The sequence below is a fragment of the Octodon degus genome, unplaced genomic scaffold (genome assembly GCF_000260255.1).
Source record: "Octodon degus isolate 3935 unplaced genomic scaffold, OctDeg1.0 scaffold00184, whole genome shotgun sequence".
NCBI lineage: Eukaryota > Metazoa > Chordata > Mammalia > Rodentia > Octodontidae > Octodon > Octodon degus.
In genome coordinates this window covers 4,497,721-4,506,379 of record NW_004524760.1, presented here as the reverse complement: position 1 = coordinate 4,506,379, position 8,659 = coordinate 4,497,721, and the positions used below count along the sequence as shown (strand labels likewise).

Below are 8,659 nucleotides of genomic sequence, written 5' to 3'. Positions count from 1 at the left end.
AGGCAGTACATTTCCTCTTTGGAATATACTTACATAGTCTGAAAAGTGAAGAGATGGAAAAAGACCTTCTTTGCACATGGAAACCAAACGAGTAGGGTAGCTATGCTTCTATTAGCAAAAAAAATAGCCTTCAGGTAAAAAAATTGCAATAAAAGGCAACAAAGGTCATTGTATAATGATAAAGTCATCAATTTATCTAAAGGATAATAATTATAAATATACATATGCATATGATATCAGTTATACCTAAGTATTATATTCATAGATCTAGGGGTTGAATAGATAACAACAACAAGAGGAGGAGTCAGTGTTCCATTTTAAACAGTGGATAGATCTTCCCAACAGAAAACTAATAATGAATAATTGTGCTTTTTTGTTTGTTTGTTGTTTGTTTTCTGGTACCAGGGATCAAACTCAAGACGTTATGCTTGCCAGGTAGGCGCTTAGGCCACTGAGATATCTCCTCAGTCAATAATTGTACTTCAATCATAGTGTAGACCAAACAGACTTGATGGACATACATAAAACAGTCTACCTAACAGCAGCAGAGCACACATTCTTCTCAAGCACACGCAGGACTTTCATCAAGATGGATCACATCTTGGGCCACAAGACAAGCCTTAACAAATATGAGCTGGGTATAGCAGAGGACTCAGAACACTGAGACAGGAGGATTGCGAGAGTCCAAGGCCAGGCAGAATGGCATGGCAGACCCTGTCTCAATAAAACAAAGCAAAGCAAAACAAAACAAAACCCTCCATGACTGAAGAGCACAGGACATGATGGCTTCAATGACAAATTTCTATTAAACATTTAAAGAATTAATACTACTGCACAGGCTAGGGTAGGCTACTGGCGCTCAGCACTTGACTCCCAGCTTTCTGACTCCCAGCTAAAAAAGAATTAATACTGACCTTTTTGAGAATGGACCCAAATGCTGAAGGTAGCACAGTTAGAAACACAAGAGCTGAATCACTCCCTTCCCTTCATTCAACCGTAAACACCGCCCCACCCTAATGATTATCCATCTTCCATAACCCTAAGACAGGGAAGTTGTGTGAGCCACTCCCTTCTCTCCATTTAGCCATACACCAAAAACCACCCTAATCAGTATCCAGGCTTACACTCATGAGGATGCAGATTGCTGACAGGAGAAAGACAGTGGGAGGTGCCTTGGATCAATAGCTTCAGCTATAAATACCTGAAGCCCAAGTTATGGAGTCCCTTTGTTTCCCCTTCACTTTTCCCTTTGCCATTCTCTCTGTTCCTGCTACCACCCCATGATCTTCAATAAATGTAATTACTTACTACGTACTACAAGGTGTTTGCTTGGCGATTTTTTCCATTTGGTACACAAGAGCCTGAACTATTTTGGGTCCATTCACTGGTGAGTCGAGCCAGGAGGACTCCACTTAACCTTGGGAGACCTCACCAGGCACTGGAGGCATCAGTAACCTGCAGACCTTTGGGGACCTTGGCAAAAGTGGGCAACCAGAGAATCCAGCCAACAAGGAAGTAATCTCCCCACTCCCACTCCACAAGCAGACCCTGCCTTCCCTTCTGGGCAGAAAAATGAATTTCTGGGAGGAGAGATAAACCATTTACCATGTGGAGAAGGCTAGATTGTGGGACAGAAGGCTTCTGTTCTTATTGGAGGACAAGAGGGACCCTGCCAATCAGCTGGACTTACATTCTGTTCACCTACAAAATGTGGAAATTCTAACCATCAAGGGGGCGGCAGGCACTGATGGTACAGTCCCTGTGGTAGTTCCCTTTTCAGTTAAGACATTCATTCAACAGTGCTGGGAGAAATTGGATAAGTTCTCTGGGAATCCTGAAAAGTTTGCCAATGATTCCAAAGCCTAATGATGGCTTTTCCCCTGACCTGGCTAGGTGTCTAATTCATCCTCGCTTGTTGCACAGCAGTAGAAAGGAAAAGGGGCATAAAGGCCAGGGAACACTTACTATCCTGATGAGAGAGGGTATGCTAGGCTGAAGGGGATGCTGGCAAGTACCCTGTAGCAAAGAGCTAACTGGCCCTCAGATCACTAGTGCTGAAGCTGAGAACCCAGGGTTAAGAGTATGTATAGCAAACTGTTAGCAATTATCCCTCCCATTAATAGGGGGATTGCAGGCCTGTTCACGGGGGCTCTTTCAAATGTTTTTAGATGGCACTTATTATTTTCCATACTTAAATTAATTTTTTTTCATTTCTTCCTTTTTTTTTTTTTTTTAAATAGGGTTCATGCTGCCCTTGAACTCACTATGTAGCCCAGGCTGGCCCTGAATTTGCAGTAATCTTTCTGCCTCAGCCATCCGAGTGCTAGGAGTACAGGGGTGTGCCACCATGTCTGGCATAAATTTCTTTTTAAATACTAGGCAATTAAATCCCTCAGTTAACTTCCATCCTCCCCCCATAAAATATGAAAAATGAAAGGTTTTTTGAAAATCTGAATTTTCTTTTCATTCCAGCCCATATATCTGCTGGTTTCTTGATGCAGCCTTGCAGAATGTTTATGCATATGAAAAATATATAAATTCTTTTTTGAAAAGTATATGAATTCTTCACCTCTCTTTTCTGAAATAAGGCAGAGCTGGGTATACTGGCACACACCTGGGATCCCAATACTTGGGAGACTGAGACAGGAGGATTGCTGTGAGTTCAAGTCAGGCTGAGTTACAAACTGAGACCTCATCTTAAGAAGCAAAAAACAAAAGAAAAGAAAAGAAAAGAAAAGATGAAGTAAGGCAGCATACTGTATTTTGTTTAACACTTTTCCCCTGCAGTCCACTATATGCCTTACACTTTTATAGTTTGTCACACTGATTTACAATGTGTCTTCTTTTGAAATTAAAATGATGGAGAAACATTGAGCCTTAGGTGAGAGGGATCACTCCCTGAAGGAAGCTTCTGGGTTTCATTCACAAAGATGTCAGGCTCACTTCCAGCAGTTGAGAAGCTAGCGAGGAATTTAAGGATTGAGACAAAAATAGCTAGTGCAGGCAAAGAAATCTAACCCAGTAGATTATGAATCCGCCCTCTCAGGACTAGTTATTTCTGTACTTTTAGACATAAGTGCATCCCACTGGCTGGGCAGACAGATTTCTCTACAGCACTCAGGGGTCCTCAGCCCCACGCAGAACTGAAACACTGCCTACAACTGACATGTGGCTTTGACTTCAGACATCCCCATCACAGCCCCAGAAAAAGCGGAGCACCCATAAACTGTGCAGGACTGTGGGTGCATGAAATGTATGTTATGTAGGAATGCTGATTTTGTCATCCTTTTTATGCAGCAGTGCACAACTAACGGTTGTGAAATCTCACAACTTTTGACAGTAACTCAGAGCCAAAATAGCCACTGATAGCCGGGTTCTACCTAAAGCATGTTTTCATTGGATTATTTATTTATTTGGTACTGGGGATTGAACTGAGGACCTTGTGCTTGCCAGGCAGGCCCTTATGCTGCTGAACTATCTCCCCAGCCCTCACTGGATTATTTAAAACCTGGAACGTAGTGATTTTCATAGACTAACAGAGAACTCAAAGTTCCATATGAATCCTGTCATCTCTGACATCTTCTAGGTCTGTCCCCAGTTCTCTAGTACTATAGAGAGCCCTTCCCAATCCCCCTTAAGGCCCAGGAAGTTTTTATTTGTAATTTTACTGAAAGTTATTGGAATTCAGCGGGTTGGTTGCATATGTGTAGTTATGGGGAGCCAATGGGTCCTAAGTCCAGTCATGAGGATGACTATGCTCCATGACCCAGGGCCAAACCCAGGTTTTATTAATTTGTGAAGAAGGGAGTGACTTGAGGGTGAGTGATTGTAAGGATGGTGGGAAGCAAGTGAGCTGGGCTAGGTAGGAAGCCTGAAATCACCTCTGCAACATGCAGAGAAAAGAGTATGCACAAAGACACAACTGAGGTGGTATCCGATGTTTTAGCGTTGGTGCTTCAGCTCTGAAGTGTAATCTTTCAAGCCTCAGAAAGTCATTTCTTCTATCTGCAGGCTGATCCCAGCTGATAGCTAGAGAACTGGCTCTTCATCTCCCCTCATTCCAGCTCACTCAAGGGAACAATGAACCGCTGCAGGTCAGGGAACCACACCCACTATCTTCAAAGACTACCATCAGCACCTCAACTGGACCAATATTCATTGCTTAAAGCCAATTGGAAGGAGAAGGAAAGTCTTAGCCAGCTCTGCAATGTCAATACATGGAAATAGGGTTAAGCTCAGTCAAAGCAAAGACACAATCACGCCAAGGAGAGTCTCTCAGGTGGTCCTCTGTGTTGTATCAACAACAAAAATCCAGAAAGTCATAAAAAGAAAAATACAACAAAACAGCAAAGTGCCTCTGGGGAATGGAGCTTCTGTTAACTTCCCAGAAATCTCCTAGAATGTGGACTGAAAGCATTTTGAGATGAGTCATGAGAGTCAACTGATGCAAGCGCCCAGGGCCAAGGGTGTCACAATTTCAGGAATGGATGTCATTAGATTAAGACTTCTCACAAGGACCTGCTACACTGTCACATTGAAGGGACCTCCTTTAGTTCAGGTTTATTCTCTCTCTCTCTCTCTCTCCCTCCTTCCCTCCCTCCCTCCCTCCTCTTCTCTTTTTCTTCTTTTCCTTCAAACTTTTTAAAGAACATAGATCTCCAGTTTGATGTTTAGTGGTACTGATAAAATGATAACAGTGATCATTATTACTTTATTTTTAAGAGGCTACTTAGCACATTTTTAAAATCAGATTTTATTGGTTCATCTTAGATGTACATAATATTCACATTCAGCAGAGAACATGTACCTCTACACAATGCAACTTGTTTTTTCTTTTCCCATTCCACTCACCTCCCTTCAACCCTTCTTCCCCTTCAATTTACAAAACCTTTTTTTCATGTTTTCCTTCTTTTCTCTTTTTTATTTTTCCCTTCTTTGATTCCCCCTTGAACATTTTCTTCTTGTTCCACAGGTACTTGTTATACACTGATCATGATTACTTTCTGATTTACTATCCCATGCTAGGCCTAGTGCTAAGTGGCTGACATGGATTGCCTCAGAAAACATCTTCCAGAAGGATTATGCCCAATAGTAATCACGACTTACCTTTTCACAGAGAGGAAGCTGGGGCTTCCATGCACAAACAGCCATGCAGAAGGGGAACAGAAACTAGATAACGAAGTATGGTCCACAAGCTATTTGGCAAAGTCAAAATTGACTGTCTTATCACAAAGCAGGAAAACTCTTGGAAGCTGGTTTCTGGTTTCCTGTGAGCCGCCCCCTGCCTGCCTTTTCCCTCTGCTGATTTTCCTGTAATAAGCAGTTACGTAAGGGTTGGGGTATCGCTCAGTGCCTCTGCAGTCAACTGTGAGCGGACTCTGTTCAGGAGGCTCTGGGCTCAGTGCCCAGTGCCACCACCACCACACACCCCTATAAAGATGTACATAACAATTTCTCTGTCTAATGCATCCTGGAAGCTAAGAACAGTCTCTGGGGCACAGAATTCCACTCTTAGTTATATATCCCAAGGAACCAAAAACAAAAGCAGACACTTATAGAGGGCTAAGTGCAGCATGATTCATGATAGCACAAAGGTGGAAACATCCCAGGTGCCCATCAGTGGCTGAATCAATGACCAAAGCATGGAATATCCGTACAGTAGAATATTTGTCAACCAAAAAGCAGGAATGGAGTTCTGACCCATGTGACAACATGGACAAACCTGAAGCTGTTTTGTTAAATGAAACATTATTTATATGTCAAAATACAATAAGCGAACTTATACAGATGTAAAGAGTAAAACAGGGCTGAGATTGGGGAGAGGAAGAATGGGGAATTATTAGCTAACACGGTGATGAAAAATTATAGAAATAAGGGTGATGGTTGAACAAAATCGTGAAGGTAATTAATATCGCTGAGTTGTATACTTAAAAATATGCCAGTCAAGGTGAAGCACACCTGTAATTGCTACACTCAAGAGGTTGAGGCAGGAGGATTTGGAGGCTAGCCTGGGCTACACAGTAAGTTCAAGGTTGGCTTGGTAGAAACAGTGAGTTCAAGGCCAGAATGGGCTCCATAATAAGACTATCTAAAAAAACAGAAAACAAGAGGAGAGCTCTAGTTCCTACACCGCTACCAACTTACCTCCCTTATTTTTTGTTCATTGTCACGTTAACTCTGTAGATGTTAAATTTGCTGCTAGCAATTTGAATAAACCTGCATTGAAGGTTTAGAAAAGAATCGAGAATGAAAGAGAATTTTTACTTTTTTTGTTTTAAATGGCTCTGTTTGGATTGGGCTCTTGTCCAAATACAAGTGGCTAATGGATTTGGATAGATGATAAAAGCTAATATAAAAGTCTTCCGTGCTTGTAGTTCCAGAAATATCAGAGCAATTACCCTAAGTAAGAAAGTGCCACAACAAAACCTCAAGCCTCCTTGCATTTTGCTACTGCTGCTTTTTCCCCATGAAAACCAAAAAGCACAGCCTTCCAATATTAAAAACGAAGCTTCCATACCTGATGATTTTGGCATAATTTTTGCTTACTGAAGCCTCTAAAAGAAAAAGGGGAGCAACATAGAAAAAGAAACAGGACTTCTGTTGGAGACACACTGGGAACTGTGAAGGTTTTTAGTTACGGGTGAGCTCCAGTGAGATCAGAGGCCTGGCCTCTGGGTATGTTTCTCTGTGGGCCTCTAGGAACAACAAGCGAACCAGGGCTTGGGAAAGCCTGGCTCCTTTCTGTCTTGGAACATAGCCCTCTGGCTCTGTGGGGCTTCGGCTTTGTGTCTATTCAGAGTCTAATTCAGAGTCTAACTGACTGGCTCTGACTCAGGCCTAGAACCTGACACTGCGTGCCGCCGCCGGCTATTTCAGCCTCAGCACAATCTGTGCCCGACTAATTGTCAGTAAAGCTTGGATAAGCACAACCCTGACCTCAGTACTGCTGCAGACTTGGACGTGCCTGTGCGGCCCCCGACACGACAAAAGCAGCACGAAGGCTGGTGGGACCTCCCGATCCGCACTGATTTCCCCAAAACAGAGCCAATTCTCAGATGGAGACAGTTGCAACCAGACTTCTGATTCAGGCTCGTGCTTCTGACGCAGAAAGGAATTGCATTCTCACCTTGTGATTTCTGCTCCCAGCTGCAAGTTCGGGCAGGCTCCTCCCAGGCTCGTGAGCTCCCTGTGAGTTCCTGCCAACTGTTCCCTTGACCTCTCTTCGGGGCCTCCTGGCTGCTGCTGTCTGTTGATTATTATATTCAGCTTCCAGAATTAGATACAGTTTACAATGCTAGACTGTTAGTCCACTTTCTCATCTTCCTCCGGGTGAATAGGCAGTATTAGAAGAGCAAGTTGCTAACAAGAATTACAGTCATCCTTAAAAAAAGGGTTACTCGTATTCTTTCCTGTCTGCTGGCTGGATGAATCATTTAGACAAAAGACTGAGAGGCTACTTAGCACATTTTGAAATTCTTAAATGGTCAGGATCAGTTCCTGAACATGTGTCAGTTTAGCTAAGTTGCATAAAAAAGTTCTTTGTAACTATATTTGTATTCTTGCAGTCACCAATCTTCCTAATTAAATAGAGGAGGGAACAGATTGGGGAAAATGTAGCCATGAGAGCGAAAAGAACACTGTTTTTGCAGCAAACAGGAGGAAAATTTAAGTCAGAAACATCAAAAACCCCACCCGAGCAGCAGCCCTTCTCCGGATGGCACAGAGAGGAGGAAGAGCATTGTTAATGATCTTTGTTTTCCCTGAAAGCCTCTGCTTCTGCCCAAAGTAAGCTCCTCGTGCAAGCAGGCAGGCTTGCTGCGGTGTGGAGTGCTGGCGTTCAGGCCAGCTGCTGAAAGTGGATCATCGCCCCCTGGAAGTGCTGACCGCTCCTTGCCGCAGAAGCGCAGCGTCAGGCAGAAATTAGGGCAGTGAAGACAAACCCTAACCAGGAACTGTTGCAATAAGGGGAGAGAGACCATGTGACTGGGCTGTGATCCAAATACAGGACTCAGTGGCCAAGGGACAGGGAGGAGTCGCTCGATGGGAAATCACGAAGAGGAAACCCAGGGAGGGGGGCTGGGGTCGATCAGCTGACCCAGAACCCTTGAGTAAGCTGGCTAACTGCAGAGGTTAGGACCTCACCAGCTTGGTAGAGCCGGGCTGGAGTTTGATCAAGTAGAGTCTTGGTCACTGTAAACTAGAAGCAGTGGCCCCAGCCCTCACATTTTCTGTGCAAAACATCTCCAGATATCCTCTTCTCCTGAGGAGGACAATGACATGTTCCATGCAAGCAAAGTTGTTTCAAACTGCCTAGCTTCTTGCAGTCCTCCTGACATCAAAGACTCAGCCAAGAATTCCAGAACAAACTAGAAAACTCCAGGGTAGGAGGCTCCCCTGTGCAGAACCACACCTGGGCACTGTTAATGGGGCCTGCCTGCCCTGTGTCACACCTGACCATGTGTACTCACAGTTGGGTTCCCATCTGGGGTTGTACTTTTTTTTTTTTTTTCAGAACCAGGGATTGAACTCAGGTCCTCGCTCTTGCCAGAGAAGCGCTTATTCCGCTGAGCCATCTCCCCGACCCTTGGGGTTGTACTTTTTGTATGTACCCTTACTACCCTGGCATGCCTTTGGCATTGGAAGATGTTCAGATGAGCTT

At 43.8% G+C, this 8,659-nt stretch overlaps 1 long non-coding RNA gene across 1 annotated transcript in view; it reads right to left on the bottom strand.

The window, feature by feature from the left end:
* LOC111813336 overlaps positions 1 to 7,903 on the bottom strand; it is a 13,309-nt gene extending 5,406 nt beyond the window's left edge. The window contains exons 1-2 of the long non-coding RNA XR_002818630.1: positions 7,127 to 7,903; positions 6,145 to 6,216 (exon numbers count right to left, since the gene is read on the bottom strand). This is a non-coding gene — a long non-coding RNA (uncharacterized LOC111813336). The remainder of the gene's footprint in view (positions 1 to 6,144; positions 6,217 to 7,126) is intronic.
* Between the last annotated feature and the right edge of the window lie 756 nt (positions 7,904 to 8,659).